Source organism: Dreissena polymorpha, chromosome 6, assembly GCF_020536995.1.
Source record: "Dreissena polymorpha isolate Duluth1 chromosome 6, UMN_Dpol_1.0, whole genome shotgun sequence".
In the NCBI taxonomy this organism is placed as follows: domain Eukaryota; kingdom Metazoa; phylum Mollusca; class Bivalvia; order Myida; family Dreissenidae; genus Dreissena; species Dreissena polymorpha.
This window is the reverse complement of record NC_068360.1, coordinates 57,683,845-57,699,773: the sequence shown is the minus strand read 5'-3', so window position 1 is coordinate 57,699,773 and position 15,929 is coordinate 57,683,845. Positions and strand designations below refer to the sequence as shown.

Below are 15,929 nucleotides of genomic sequence, written 5' to 3'. Positions count from 1 at the left end.
GAACTTCTCTTATGACAATACGGTCAATCTCAACTATGCATGGCCCCATTACCAACCCTGGGGCGCCCCGCCCACATAGGCCACGCCCACATAGGCCACGCCCACCCAAAATTGCCTTTTACTATAATTTCTTCATTTCTTCACCGATTCACGTCAAATTGATACTGAACCTCTCTTATAACAATACATTTAATCTCAACTATGCATGGCCCCATTACAAACCCTAGGGCATCCCGCCCACATAGGCCACGCCCACCCAAAATTGCCATTTACTATAATTTCTTCATTTCTACGCCGATTCACTTCAAATTGAGACTGAACCTCTCTTATGAAAATAAGGCCAATCTCAGCTATGCATGGCCCCATTATCAACCCTGGGGCGCTCCGCCCACATAAGCCACTCCCACATAGGCCACGCCTACCCCAAAATTGCCTTTTACTATAATTTCTTAATTTCTACACCGATTCACTTCAAATTCATACCGAACCTCTCTTATGACAGTACAGTTAATCTCAACTATGCATGGCCCCATTACCAACCCTGGGGCGCCCCGCCCACATAGGCCACGCCCACCCAAAATTGCCTTTTACTATAATTTCTTCATTTCTACACCGATTCACTTCAAATTGATACTGAACCTCTTTTATGACAATACGGTCAATCTCAACTATGCATGGCGCCATTACCAACCCTGGGGCGCCCCGGCCACATAGGCCACGCCCACCCAAAATTGCCTTTACTATAATTTCTTCATTTCTACACCGATTTACTTCAAATTTATACTGAACATCTCTTATGACAATGCGGTTAATCTCAACTATGTAAGGCCCCATTACCAACCCTGGGGCGCCCCGCCCATAATAGGCCACACCCACCCAAAATTGTCTTTTCCTTTAATTTCTTCATTTCTACACCGATTCACTTCTAATTGATACTGAACTTTTCTTTTGATTATACGGTCAATCTCAACTATGCATGGACGCATTACCAACCATGGAGCGCCCCTGGGTCAAACATGCGGCGTGGGGATACGCGTCGGCCTCTGCCGCGCCATTTCTAATTTTAAAATACATTCAGAATAAACGTGTGTTTTCAAAAGTAAAACATTCGGGCGCATGTTTAGATAATGATTAAATGACGCCTATGCAGCGTTTTCTACATAATACTTGCAGTTGTATAACCACACTTGATGAATGTCTTCTTTACATGAGACATATCGTACTTACGCTAATCGGCCATTACGCCAAGGCGTCTTTCCGTTATGCAATCTAAATTGAGGAGGATGTATTAGGATATATATGTAGCTCTTAACAAGAAGGTCGTTGAACTCAACCATTGACCTTAGACAAAGAGACGACCTCTCAAATGCATACAGCTGATACTAGCATACATAGATGTTGAGTGGTATTCACCGCATCCTAGTATTGATTGCGCCCCCTCCCCCCCGATACCCATTTATGCCTAGTTGACTCTCCCATCCTTCTAAATTGGATCAATTCATTTCCAAAATTAGGGATGTTTAGCATATTTATGCCCTCCCCCCCCCTTCGAACAAAAGGGGTTATATTGTTTTGCTCATGTCGGTCCGTCCGTATGTCCGTCCTCCAGATGGTTTCCGGATGATAACTCAAGAACGCTTAGGCCTAGGATCATAAAACTTCATAGATACATTGATCATGACTGGCAGATGACCCCTATTGATTTTTAGGTCACTAGGTCAAAGGTCAAGGTCACAGTGACCCGAACTAGTAAAATGGTTTCCGGATGATAACTCAAGAACGCTTATGCCTAGGATCATGACACTTCATAGGTACATTGATCATGACTCGCAAATGACCCCTAATGATTTTCAGGTCACTAGGTCAAGGTCACAGTGACTCAACTTAGAAAAATGGTTTCCGGATGATAACTCAAGAACGCTTATGCCTAGGATCATGACACTTCATAGGTACATTGATCATGACTCGCAAATGACCCCTAATGATTTTCAGGTCACTAGGTCAAGGTCACAGTGACTCAACTTAGAAAAATGGTTTCCGGATGATAACTCAAGAACGCTTACGCATAGGATCATGAAACTTCATAGGTACATTGATCATGACTGGCAGATGACCCCTATTGACTTTCATGTCACTAGGTCAAAGGTCAAGGTCACGGTGCCAAAAAACGTATTCACACAATGGCTGCCACTACAACTGACAGCCCATATGGGGGCATGCATGTTTTACAAACAGCCCTTGTTATTTCTATATTTAGAATATTTCTTACAGAAATTCCTTTAAGCAAACAGCGCAGACCCTGATGAGACGTCATGCGGCGTCTCATCTGGGTCTACGCGGTTTGCCAATGCCCCTTTTCTAGACGCTAGGCATACATGGGTTAAGGTAGACTTATCATTATGCAATAATCTCCCTTTCGCTCTCTGTTTGTGATTAATGAGATAGAGGTTTGCTTTATTTGGATGCGAAACCTAAGAGCAGTAGCTGTGGCGTGACAAAGAAGTCATGCGCCTTTTACTGTTGTATACACCCCGTTATGGATGTGGTATCATTAAAGTCTTAATTTAGTCATAACTTATCAGATTACGATTTATGTTAGACTTCAGTTATTAGTGTAATGGTTGTATTATATTTTCCGCGATGTTCGGATTTTTCTGTTCTTAAAAAGGTACCACAAAACATAGGTCTCAATCTGGTATAATTCTCAAAATGTTTCTTCTTTCATTCACTTAGCAAATCGTGCAATGCGAAGCTTTGAAGAGCTTCACAATTTTGTTGTAAATGAATGGTATAGGCTTGTTTCTTTTAAAATTGATGTAATTTACCAAGAAAATAAGACGAAATTTACGGAATAATTAGCACAGTTAAAAGAACGTTATTATTGTTGGTGTATTGTTGTTTTCAGAGCACCGCTCCTACCATTGTATGACAGTACAAAACGGAAATTAAATGACGACGAACTATAAATAACAGTCATCTGTATATGCAATATGAAAATGATTATGCGACATTGCGGTCGCCAAGTGTTTTTTTTTGTACATTTGTCTGTTCGTTATTTTCAGATCGTAATGGAAACATCCGCCATGTTCTCTTCGTCACGAATCTCTTGAGGTCAGCGAAAAAGGTAAGACTGGGGATGGTATTTGATACGTTTTAAATCATTCCCGCCGCGGCAATTGAAGGTCCCCTTAAATATAATACAGTTGAGTCTCTCTCTGGAAAAAACCGGACTGGATACATTTGCGCCGTGCTCTTAGAAAAAGGGGTTTAATACAAGTGCGTAAAGTGTCGTCCAACTTTCCGCACACACTAGATTTTTGATGAAAAGAGATTTTCTTGAAACGAAAATTATCATAAAAGCGGAAAGTGTCGACCCTGATTAGCCTGTGCGGACTGCACAGGTTAATATTTGGCGGCACTTTACACACATGCATCAAACCCACTTTTCACAGAGCACGGTCCATTTTTTTTAATAGTCGTCCCAGAATAGCCTGTGCTGTCCGATTATATGAAATGTTTCGTTGAAATGAAGTTGTTTTTTTAAACGAGCATCCAGTCAAAATGTCGTCCCTGATAAGCAGGTGGCACAAAGCCCAGAGCGCAAGTCACTTTCAATCATGCAAATGTAACATGCTGTATTTATATGCACATCCGTCGATGTCTATATATATAGTTTATTACATAAAACTTGATGTTTATATATCAACAAAAGTTTACGTAAAAGATACATATTGCGAGGATAATAAATGTCAATGTGATTTCAACACAAAGATAATGTTTAAATAGTCTACGAAAACGTTAATGGATGAAGAGCTGTAAAAAAATAGAGTTATGTATACATAATGATGAATTGTATAAAACAAGAAACATGTAAAATTACTTAAGAATGAATCTTTTTGCACCGATGGGGCGTTATTTAGGAATGATGATATTCCAGAAATAATTTGAAATTGTTGTTGACATTTGTTAGAATAATATTTAAGGAAATAGACATATTTTCTATGCGCAGAAGGAAATAAATAACCAGCATCACATTAAACAATACAATTAACTTTCTTAACCGAAATGGGCGGTCAATGAATAACATTGGTTGTTAAAATGGGACGGAAGATAGGCCAAGCCGTTGATTTATCCCATTTATGCCTAGCGTCTAGGAAAAAAGCATTGGTAAACAGCGTAGACCCAGATGAGACGCCGCATGATGCGGCGTCTCATCAGGGTCTGCGCTGTTTGCTTAAAGGAATTTATGTAAGAATTATTCTAAATATGGAAATAAGTAGACTAGACATCCCTAATTTTGGAAATAAATTGATCCAATTTTAAAGGATGTGAGAGTCCACTAGGCATAAATGGGTTAATCAGAATAAATATGTATATGACTTACTCACACAATGCACCTATTTAATGTAAATAATTTTACAGTACATTTTTAGCTCATCTATTTTTTGAAAAAAAATTATGAGCTATTGTCATCACCTTGGCGTCGGCGTCGGCGTCGGCGTCGGCGTCGGCGTTGGCGTTGGCGTTGGCGTCGGCGTCCGGTTAAGTTTTGCGTTTAGGTCCACTTTTCTCAGAAAGTATCAATGCTATTGCATTCAAACTTGGTACACTTACTTACTATCATGAGGGGACTAGGCAGGCAAAGTTAGATAACTCTGGCGTGCATTTTGACAGAATTATGTGCCCTTTTTATACTTAAAAAATTGAAAATTTTGGTTAAGTTTTGCGTTTAGTTCCACTTTTCTCAGTAAGTATCAATGCTATTGCATTCAAACTTGGTACACTTACTTACTATCATGAGGGGACTGGGCAGGCAAAGTTAGATAACTCTGGCATGCATTTTGACAGAATTATGTGCCCTTTTTATACTTAGAAAATTGACAATTTTGGTTAAGTTTTGTGTTTAGGTCCATTTTATTCCTTAAGCATCAAAGCTATTGCTTTCATACTTGCAACACTTACTAACTATCATAAGGGGACTGTGCAGGCAAAGTAATGTAACTCTGACTGGCATTTGACAGAATTATGTGCCCTTTTTATACTTAGAAAATTGAAAATTTGATTAAGTTTTGTGTTTAGGTCCACTTTATTCCTACAGTATCAAAGCTATTGCTTTCATACTTGCAAGATTTATGAACTATCATAAGGGGACGGTGCAGGCAAAGTTATGTAACTCTGACTGGCATTTGGACGGAATTATGGGCCCTTTATACTTAGAAAATTGAAAATTTGGTTAAGATTTATGTTTTGGTCACTTTACCCCTAAAGTATCATAGATATTGCTTTCATACTTGGAACACTCACAAACTATCATAAGGGTACAGTAAAAGGACAAGTTGCATAACTCTGGTTGTCATTGTTACGGAATTATGGCCCTTTTTTGACTTAGTAACTTTTAATATATGGTTAAATTTTGTGTTTCGATCCACTCGAAGTATCAAGGCTATTGCTTTCAAGCTTCAAATACTTACATGCTATCATGAGGTTACTGTACCTGGCAACTTGAATTTTACTTTGACCTTTGAATGACCTTGACTCTCAAGGTCAAATTATTAAATTTTGCTAAAATTGCCATAACTTCTTTATTTATGATTAGATTTGATTGATACTTTGATGAAACTACTCTTACCTGACATACCACAATAGACTTCACCCAAACCATCCCCCGTGCCCTCCCCCCCCTCCCCCCCCCCCCCCCCCTATTTTTTTTTTTTTTTTTTTTTTTTTTTATAAGATCATCTCACAAATGACCACCACACCCCACACATACCCCCACCCCACCCCCCCCCCCCACCCCCCCCCCCCCCCAAATTTTTTTTTTTTTTTTTTTTTTTTTTTTTTTTTTTTTTTTTTTTTTTTTTTTTTTAGATCATCTCACAAATTCACCACCACACCCTCACACTATACCCCCCCCCCCGATTTTTTTATTTTTTTTTTTTTTTTCGCTTTTTTGGAAGATAATGTAATAAATGTCCACAACCCCACACTATACACCCCTCTTCACTCCACTCCTCCCTCCTTTGTGATTGAAAATGAGAGTCCCTTCACCTTTAAAAAGAAAATAGATGAGCGGTCTGCACCCGCAAGGCGGTGCTCTTGTTTGTATGCGTCACTATTTTCTTCTCGTTTCCTTACACTTATTCCTCGCGTTTTGTTCAACTTGCATTTTGTCTTCGTTTTAATCAAGTCCTGCCATTTTGATTGACGGTTATAACGAGTTCGCACGAAATAGGTTGATGTATTTTAGTGTAACACAATATTCATATATATTTCACAGTAAATACAAAAATAATGTGTTTAATTTCATAGATATAAATATTGTTATTCAATACGCATGAGCAGCGTCGTATACGGTTACTAAAGGCTAGGTAAAATACTTTTGATATATAGGGTATTAATATATATATATCAGCGTTTAGATTTCGAAAACGCGATTTTCGGGGGTATATGTCATCCTATGGTGACAGCTCTTGTTTACTAGAGCTTTTTAGATCGAATGTTGACATGTATCAATATAAAGCATTAATGACAAACTTCAATACATGCCAAATTCTGTGAAAAGGTCCGTTTAAGTCATAATAAATACTGATATTCGCGATAATGTATTCCATTTTGTTTACTTGATTACCACAATGATATTTGCATGATATTTACACAATCGTAACGAACTGCTTCTGAGATACAATTTATCACCGTATATTATTATATGTTACTTGAATAGAAATGTTCGGGATAAATATTGCTTGGTAGATCAGCTCTCAGACAGTTGATGAGGAAATAAATCAATTTGCACTTTAACAGATGCCCCAATCTTCTACCTCAAAACCACGAGCACATTTTATTTTGAAGAAGCAATATCTTTACTTTTGACTCTCTGTTTGTGGCAATACACATATTTCATGATCCGAACAGGTAGAAAATGTAATACGCCATATGCAAATGTGATCTGTCAATATATCATAAAGCTGTGCTTAACTTCCAGACAATAATGGTAGATATTAGTAAGAACGAGGTGCTGATGACATTTCATTCATATACAATGTCAAAAAGAATGACTCAGTCAATTGTTTAAACCGAGGAAGTTTTTGTTACATATAATCGACTCAAATTTTCATTAAACAAACCGCGCAACATTTAGACTTCTTAAGTGCTTAAACAAGCATCGTTTTAGTTTACACCTATTTATTTTAGCTAGATTGCATGGAAAGCCTTGGGCTTTTTTAAACGCTCTCGAGCGCGTTTCCTGTGACTAGATCCTTTACTTGGTTTCTTTGAGAGGGATCGAAAGGACGCTTCCAGTGGGGATTAAACCCGTGACCTCCCGGTCGACAGGCAGACACCATATCCACTACGCCACGGTGACTTTTGACAGCTAAGTGAGTGGTGAAAACATTGAGGACAATTGCCAAGCATCACTTTGATAAAAAGTCGCCCTGGAAAACGGGGCTGAATGCATGCGCTTTAAAGTCACTATCACGCTCACTAATACATACCGCTACTGTATTATGCTATATAAAAACATTCGACAACAAGTAGTACCATACGATGGTTAATTACAATAGGAAGACCCTACAAACAAGTAACATTGATGTAAAAACGTAATATTACAAGCATTCGGCAACTTTTAAGCATCTAAATATCTAAATATCGTTCCACGATGTAATCTACTTTCGCTTTCGAGTCAGGATCGGATTCATTCGGGTTGCGTTCATTTGCATAATTTATACAAGCCATTTTCTCATTCGCTAAGTTCCAGTTACCCAGAATTCATTTTGATTTCACAGAATGATTATTCATTAGAGCTACGTCATGCTCCCGACGCTTACCGTATCCAATCTCGTGTTCGCCCGTAAATGTTCGGATATTTCACGGGAGATATAAATTGAATTATTTGTGCCGACAAAAAAATAAAAACGAGCATTTTGTATCTCGTTAAATCCATTCTACCAGATAACATCTTACGTTGAAATTTTGCATTTTGCTAAAAGGAACATTGATTTTTTTATGGTTTAGCTTTATTTAACGAAATATTCGATATTTTTTAGCGTGATTGTTACTTTAAGTGCAGTCAGCACATGATATCAGCGACGACTCTTTCCGCTTCAACTGGAATTCGCTAAGCGGATTTTGTTTTGCGGAAAATACCGTAAAAGCGTCTGTCCTTCACGAATAGACTGTGTGGACTTCACAGGCTAATCAGGATTGTGCGTGAGATTTTTTAGTTTAATAAACACGAGTGACAATTTTAACCACACCTAGGTGGAATTGGGTGCTTAAATATCATGGTTATTTAGCAATAAGAAGTAGTGAATGCTATAATATGTCTTATTTTTTAAAATACGTAGCATCTGTTGGGGGTGATTTGTTTTATTGCGTTTATTATCATCCTGAAAATATGAAAGAGCGATAATATAAGAGGTGCAACTGGCAGTTGAAGAATAAGAGAAGTTTTAAATAAATGTACATTCAATTACACTGAAAATAGAACATGTGGTAGTACAAATAATGGGCACATGAAATAGACTTACAAAGAATCGTTTGACGTTACCTACATTTTCCATTTAAATTATGTACATTGGATAGCATAACTCACAACGTACAATGTGAAAAACGTGAAAAATAAAAACTTAAGATTCAGGGTCGATTGGTTATGTTATTTTCAGGAAAATTGCTCAGTGTAGCATATTATCGACGAGGTTTATATGGTTGGCTACAGGCAATGCTTAACTCTTTCAGTGCTGGAACCGAATTTTGAAGGCCTTTGCAAACAGCTTTGATCCAGATGAGACGCCACAGAACGTGGCGTCTCATCAGGATCCAAACTGTTTGCTATTCTGATAGTATTCTTTGGAAAAATCGAAGAAAATGCTTATTTTAGAAATTCAGCAGACGACATTATAGCAGACGACACATTTCCCAGCATGCAAATGGTTAACCTGATTAACTCATCCATCACCACATCATCTCTCTAAATTACTTAGCTGTGCTTGGCGAAGTTATTTTCGCATTATAAACATTTTAAGGTCGAATGACATAAGTAATTAATGCGAAAGTGTATCAAGGTTGCGTTATATAAATATTATTTTTGCGCGCACAATTATGTTCAAGACGTGTTGCGCATTTAAGTTATAATACATTCTCCCCAGTGTCATTATTTTTCTTTTGCAAGTTGATGCATTACTATTACCTCATGGATTTGTATCATGTAAAACCACAATGCCTTACGCATTGGATTGTGGATGTTATGTTACGTTGAGCCTAACTGTTCGTGACATTTTATTTAGCTTCATTAAATCGGTTTCTATGGCGACGTTTCTCCATACTTCACGAGTCCATTTGTACTGGCTTTATATGTAATGGCTGAAGTAATGGCATGTCAGATAAAATATAACGTCTTATTTCTCTTGCGACTGTAAACCAACATAAACTTAGCATTACGAATTGCATCGCTGTTTATGAAGATGTCGACAGCGGATGTGTAATTCAATCAATCTGCGCTTTAACCAGGTGTTCATAAGTCGACCGCAAAGCTAGATATTTAAAGCGACTGTTAAAAGAAGCAATGGCCGTTATTTGAGCTTAATGTTGATGGAAACGTATCTGCCGAATTGCTTACCGCGATGGGGAAGTGTTTCACTGAAATCTTTGTATGGTGCTAAACACCGTAATGTTTATATAAATGATAATAACGTTCAAGCGTATCACTCTATTGTTCACGTTTTATTTTATTCAATGCAAGCATGTGCGACTTAAAGATCGCTAACCTTTGGTCATTTTGAATGAACCTTGAACATTAACGGCTTGCAAACAATAAACATGTTAACAGAGAGGTTATGCACGCGAAAGTCATTTTTCGGTGCATTTTACACCTAAAAACATTCTTCTTAATAGAATGTTGAAACCAAAGTCAAGGAACAGAATGACAATCACGTGATACTGGGAAACCCGGGAGAGAATTTAGTTTCGAAAAGCGTAACTTATTATTTATATTAGTGTAAGTATACAAAAATAAAGTGCTTACAGTAAAATCTTAAAAACTCAATTTTAAAATCCGTTTTCATCGAAAAAGATTTTGTTGACAAATTGTTTTTCTTTGCCGGGCATGACGTGTTACTCATTAATGAGTGTACTTTGTTACGAAAATATGTCATGTTCGCATAAGTACATACTATTAATTTACGTGCATGTTATAACCAACAACGTTTGGCTCATTTCGTTTATAATGTCTATCCCTTGATGTACATGACGCTGATGTAGTTCCCAGAGAAAATAAAACTCCAGAAATTAATTCGTAACGCAGCAATTATATACGCGGCCACAAGCTATTTTTTATGTGGTGTCTATTAAAAGGATTGTCATGGTAACGTTATGCAATTGTCATGACTCGCAGTGAAGTGTGTTACTCTATTGTCTGTCAATTGGAGTGTTACGTTTTGTTGCCGTGCAACGCACTTGGCGAACTGAGTGGTAATGCTGTTTTGTAAGATATACAGGTGTAAAGATGTTCATCTTATCGGTGTTATATTACCTGTCAGGGTAATTTGCGTTTTATCATTTATAATATTCCTTATGGTTTCGACGTGTTGTATTTAAATTCAGCTATAGCTACCCATGCCAAATTTATTTATATGAACAAAAAAGATATCATACATTCATTTGTTCAACTGTGATATAACACAGGGCATACCCAAATGTCGTAACTGAAGACATTGTGTATTGTCTGAAATATTATTTTACTTTGTTGCTTGACCATGGTCTCGAGTACTGTTTTGGAGAAGTTGTGATGTCAATGTCCAAAGTTCCTAGTCCGTTAGTTTAAATCTTAATCGTAAATATACATTAACATTTTAAACACAACATAAACATATATTTTAACGAAACATTCTCCCACCGAGGAAGGTAATACAATTGATTTATTGCAAGAACGGAGCGATAAAAGTACAGCCTCGTTATCGTTGAATATAAAACAGGTTAATGGGATGGTCATTGTATTATTTATGCACTCATTTCTCTATCTGAATAATATGTATTGTGAGATTTATTGACACTGATCGAATGATTGTATTGACAGAGCTCTGAGCGAATAGAGCATGATTTAACCGCAGTGGCGTAAATAGTTAACTAATTATTTCTGTCATAATATGAAAGGAAACGAATTAATTTCCTTGCTTGCCTTTTAGGTTTACGTTTCTTATGTACAAAAGTAGTGTATACTGTTTTTGTTGTGCTTCACCAGCATAAGGTTAATATAATTGATATTGGCGATTAATCGTTGTGCATGTTTGTTCACGATTTTTTATGCCCCCGGATCGATAGATCGGGGGTATATTGTTTTTGACCTGTCTGTCTGTCTGTCATTTTGTCCAAAACTTTAACCTTGGTTAAAGTTTGATAACTTTTGCAATATTGAACATACCAACTTGATATTTACCATGCATGTGTATCTTATGGAGCTGCTCATTTTGAGTGGTGAATAGTCAAGGTCAAGGTCATCATTCAAGGTCAAAGGTCAAATATTGTATTTTTATGTCCACCAGTATATACTGGGGGACATATTGTTTTTGCCCTGTCTGTCTGTTGGTCTGTTGGTCTGTCTGTCTGTTTGCGCCAACATTAACATTTGCTATAACTTTTGCTATATTGCGCATAGCTACTTGATATTTGGCATGCATGTCTATCTCATGGAAATGCACGTTTTGAGTGGTGAATGGCCAAGGTCAAGGTCATCCTTCAAGGTCGCACAGGTCAAATACATGGGTCAAAATCGCTCATTTCATTCACATTTTTGCACTATTCATTATACCAACTTGATATTTGGCATGCATGTCTATCTCATGGATCTGCACGTTTTGAGTGGTGAATGGTCAAGGTCAAGGTCATCCTTCAAGGTCGCACAGGTCAAATACATGGGTCAAAATAGCTAATTTCATTCACACTTTATGATAACTCAAGAACACTTTGGCCTAGGATCATGAAACTTCATAGGTAGATTGATCCTGACTGGCAGATGACCCCTATAGATTTTGAGGTCACTGTGTCAAAAATTTAGGTCACTGGGTCAAAGGTCAAGGTCACAGTGACCTGAAATAGTATAATGGTTTCCGGCATTCACATTTTTGCACTATTCATTATACCAACTTGATATTTGGCATGCATGTCTATCTCATGGATCTGCACGTTTTGAGTGGTGAATGGTCAAGGTCAAGGTCATCCTTCAAGGTCGCACAGGTCAAATACATGGGTCAAAATAGCTAATTTCATTCACACTCAAGAACGCTTAGGCCTAGTATCATGAAACTTCATAGGTAGATTGATCATGACTGGCAGATGATCCCTTTAGATTTTGAGGTCACTGGGTCAAACAAAAATAGGTCACTGGGTCAAAGGTCAAGGTCACAGTGACCTGAAATAGTATAATTGTTTCCAGATGATTAATTCATGTATATGTACTTTTTGTGTAAAAACATTGTGTTAATAATTGCATTGTATGCTATATAGCACTTATTATTAAAAAATATTGCTCTTGCTTATAAATGCTTACTATTTTGGGCCGGAGTCCATAATCTTTTGTAAAATACTTTCATTGTCATGTTTGTCCCATGCATTGACAGTCTAGTACAGTCAATGACATTTCAAATGCCAGTTATCATACGTAATCCAGGATACCTACTGGTGGACATAGTGTTTCACAAACACATCTTGTTCTTTCCTAATATTGAACACAGCAACTTCATATTTGGCATGCATGTGTATCTCGTGGAGCTGCACATTTTGAGTGGTGAAAGGTCAAGGTCATCCTTCAAGGTCAAAGGTAAAAAATAAATTAAAAACAATCATTTCTCAATTCAATCTCTTACTTCTCGTGGAACTGCACATTTTGAGTGGTGAAAGGTCAAGGTCAACCTTCAAGGTCAAAGGTCAAAATAAAAAAAAAACTATTTTTCCTAATTTGTTTAATATTGAACACATCAACTTCATATTTGGCATGCATGTGTATCTCGTTGAGCTGCACATTTTGAGTTGTGAAAGGTCAAGGTCAAGGTCATCTTTCAAAGTCAAAAGTCAAAAAACATAATTTCATTTCTCCATTCAATCTCTTACTTACTTCTAGTGGAGCTGCACATTCTGAGTGGTTAAATGTCAAGGTCAACCTTCAAGGTCAAAGGTCAAAAAATAAAAAATATAAATTTTCATAACTTTTTATCCCCCCGAATCGAATGATCGGGGGCATATTGTTTTTGGCCTGTCTGTCTGTCATTCCGTCATTCTGTCATTATGTCCCAAAACTTTAACCTTACAGTAAAGTTTTGCATTAACTTTTGAAATATTGAACATAGCAACTTGATATTTGGCATGCATGTGTATCTCATGGAGCTGCACATTTTGAGTGGTGAAAGGTCAAGGTCAATGTCACCATTTAAGGTCAAAGGTAAAAAAGCGGCGCATTAGGGGGCATTGTGTTTCTGACAAACACATCTCTTGTTTGTTCAACGCAAGCATGCACGACTCAAAGATCGCTCACATTGTTTAGCTCATATATTTTTTGAAAAAACAAACAACTATGAGCTATTGTCATCACCTTAGCGTCGGCGTCGGCGTCCGGTTAAGTCTTGCGTTTATGTCCACTTTTCTCATAAAGTATCAATGCTATTGCATTCAAACTTGGTACACTTTCTTACTATCATTAGGGGACTGGGCAGGCAAAGTTAGATAACTCTGGCGTGCATTTTGACAGAATTATGTGCCCTTTTTATACTTAGAAAATTGAAAATTTTGGTTAAGTTTTGTGTTTAGGTCCATTCTATTCCTTAAGTATCAAACCTATTGCTTTCATACTTGCAACACTTACTAACTATCATAAGGGGACTGTGAAGGCAAAGTTATGTAACTCTGACTGGCATTTTGACAGAATTATGTGCCCTTTTTATACTTAGAAAATTGAAAATTTGGTTAAGTTTTGTGTTTAGGTCCACTTTTTTCCTAAAGTATCAAAGCTATTGCTTTCATACTTGCAACACTTACTAACTATCATAAGGGGACTTTGCAGGCAAAGTTATGTTACTCTGACTGGCATTTTGACGGAATTATGGGCCCTTTTTTACATAGAAAATTTGGTTAAGTTTTGTGTTTTGGTCCACTTTACCCCTAAAGTATCATAGATATTGCTTTCATACTTGGAACACTCGCAAACTATCATAAGGGGACAGTAAAGGACACGTTGCATAACTCTGGTTGTCATTTTTACGGAATTATGGCTCTTTTTTGACTTAGTAACTTTGCATATATGGTTAATTTTGTGTTTAGATCCACTTTACTTCTAAAATATCAAGGCTATTGCTTTCAAACTTCAAATACTTTCATGCTATCATGAGGGCACTGTACCTGGCAAGTTGAATTTTACCTTGACCTATGAATGACCTTGACTCTAAAGGTCAAATTATAAAATTTTGCTAAAATTGCCATAACGTCTTTATTTATGATTAGATTTGATTGATACTTTGACAAAACAACTCTTACCTGACATACCACTATAGACTCCACCCAAACCGTCCCGCACGCCCCCCCCCCTCCCGAATTCCCCTCATTTTTTTTAAAGATCATCTAATAAATGACCACCACACCCTCACACTATATCCCCCCCCCAAAAAAAAAAATGTTTTTAAACATTGTTGAAAAACACAAATATTTATTTTTATCATTTTATTTTTGAAGTACCGTCCAACCTTCCCACCCAAGAATCCCCCCCCTAAATTTTTTTTGCATGTTTTTTTGCATTTTTGGAAGATAATGTAATAAATGACCACACACCCACACTATACACCCCTCTCCACTCCACCCCTCCCTCCTTTGTGATTAAAATTGAGATAGGTCCCTTCACCTTTAAAAAGAAAAATAGATGAGCGGTCTGCACCCGCAAGGCGGTGCTCTTGTTTCATTTTGAAATAACTTTGAACATTAACGGCTTACAAACAATAAACATTTAAACAGAAAGGATATGCATACAATAAGTCATTTTGTTGTGCATTGTACAACGTAAAACATTTGTCTTAAGCGAACGTCGAAACCAAAATCAAGAAACAGAATCACGTGATACTGGTGAAGCCATGAGGGGTTTCAGGTTTGAAAGACGTAAACAATTCGATCAGCCGTAACTTATTATTCATGAAACAAATAAAATGCTTGTATTAAAATCTTATAAACTCGCTTTGAAAAGCCATTGTCTTTGAAAAAAGGTTTTGTTTCTCATTAATAAGTGTACATTGTTGCGAAAGTATGTCATGGTCGCATAAGTACATACTTTAAATTTACGTGCATGGTTAAACTAACAACGTATAGTGCATTTCCTTTATAATGTACTTCCTTTAATGTACATTAATGGCGCTGATAGATCTATTTCTCCAGGGAAAATGTAACTCCAGAAATTAGTATGTAACGCAGCAATTATGTAACGAAGCCAGAAGCTATTTTTGTTTTTTATGTTGTGTCTTTAATAGGATTGTAATGGTAACGTAATGCAATTGTCATGACTTGCAGTGAAGAGCGTTAATCTATTGTTTGTCCATTGGAGTGTTAAGTTTTGCTTCCTCGTGCAATGCACTTGGCGAACTGCATGATTATGTTGTTTTGTAATGCTAGGTTTACATCTGGCCACGATTATCACGATGTCCCCGATTCCAGAGCATCGTGGCGAACGTAACAGAGCGTGGAGTCGAATCTGGGTGATCGTGGGGGAGCGTAACGGAACGTGGTTGAATCGGGGACATCCTGGGCATTGGGACAGATTTTAAATCAAACTTAAATTTCACCACGATTGTCCGATTCATTTTCTAATCTCAAATCGTAGGTCAAATCGCAGGAGATCGCAACAAAGCGGCTTTGTCGCGGGAGATCTTAACAGGACGTAACGGAACGTGGTGGAGCGTGGAAGC

General features: G+C 37.4%; 1 protein-coding gene across 1 annotated transcript in view; it reads left to right on the top strand.

Moving 5' to 3' along the window:
* The window catches only part of LOC127833959 (uncharacterized), a 124,721-nt gene that overhangs the window by 37,491 nt on the left and 71,301 nt on the right, over positions 1–15,929 (top strand). Inside the window, exon 2 of the mRNA XM_052359477.1 lies at positions 3,063–3,124. The gene's annotated coding sequence lies outside the window, so the exon portion shown is untranslated. The remainder of the gene's footprint in view (positions 1–3,062; positions 3,125–15,929) is intronic.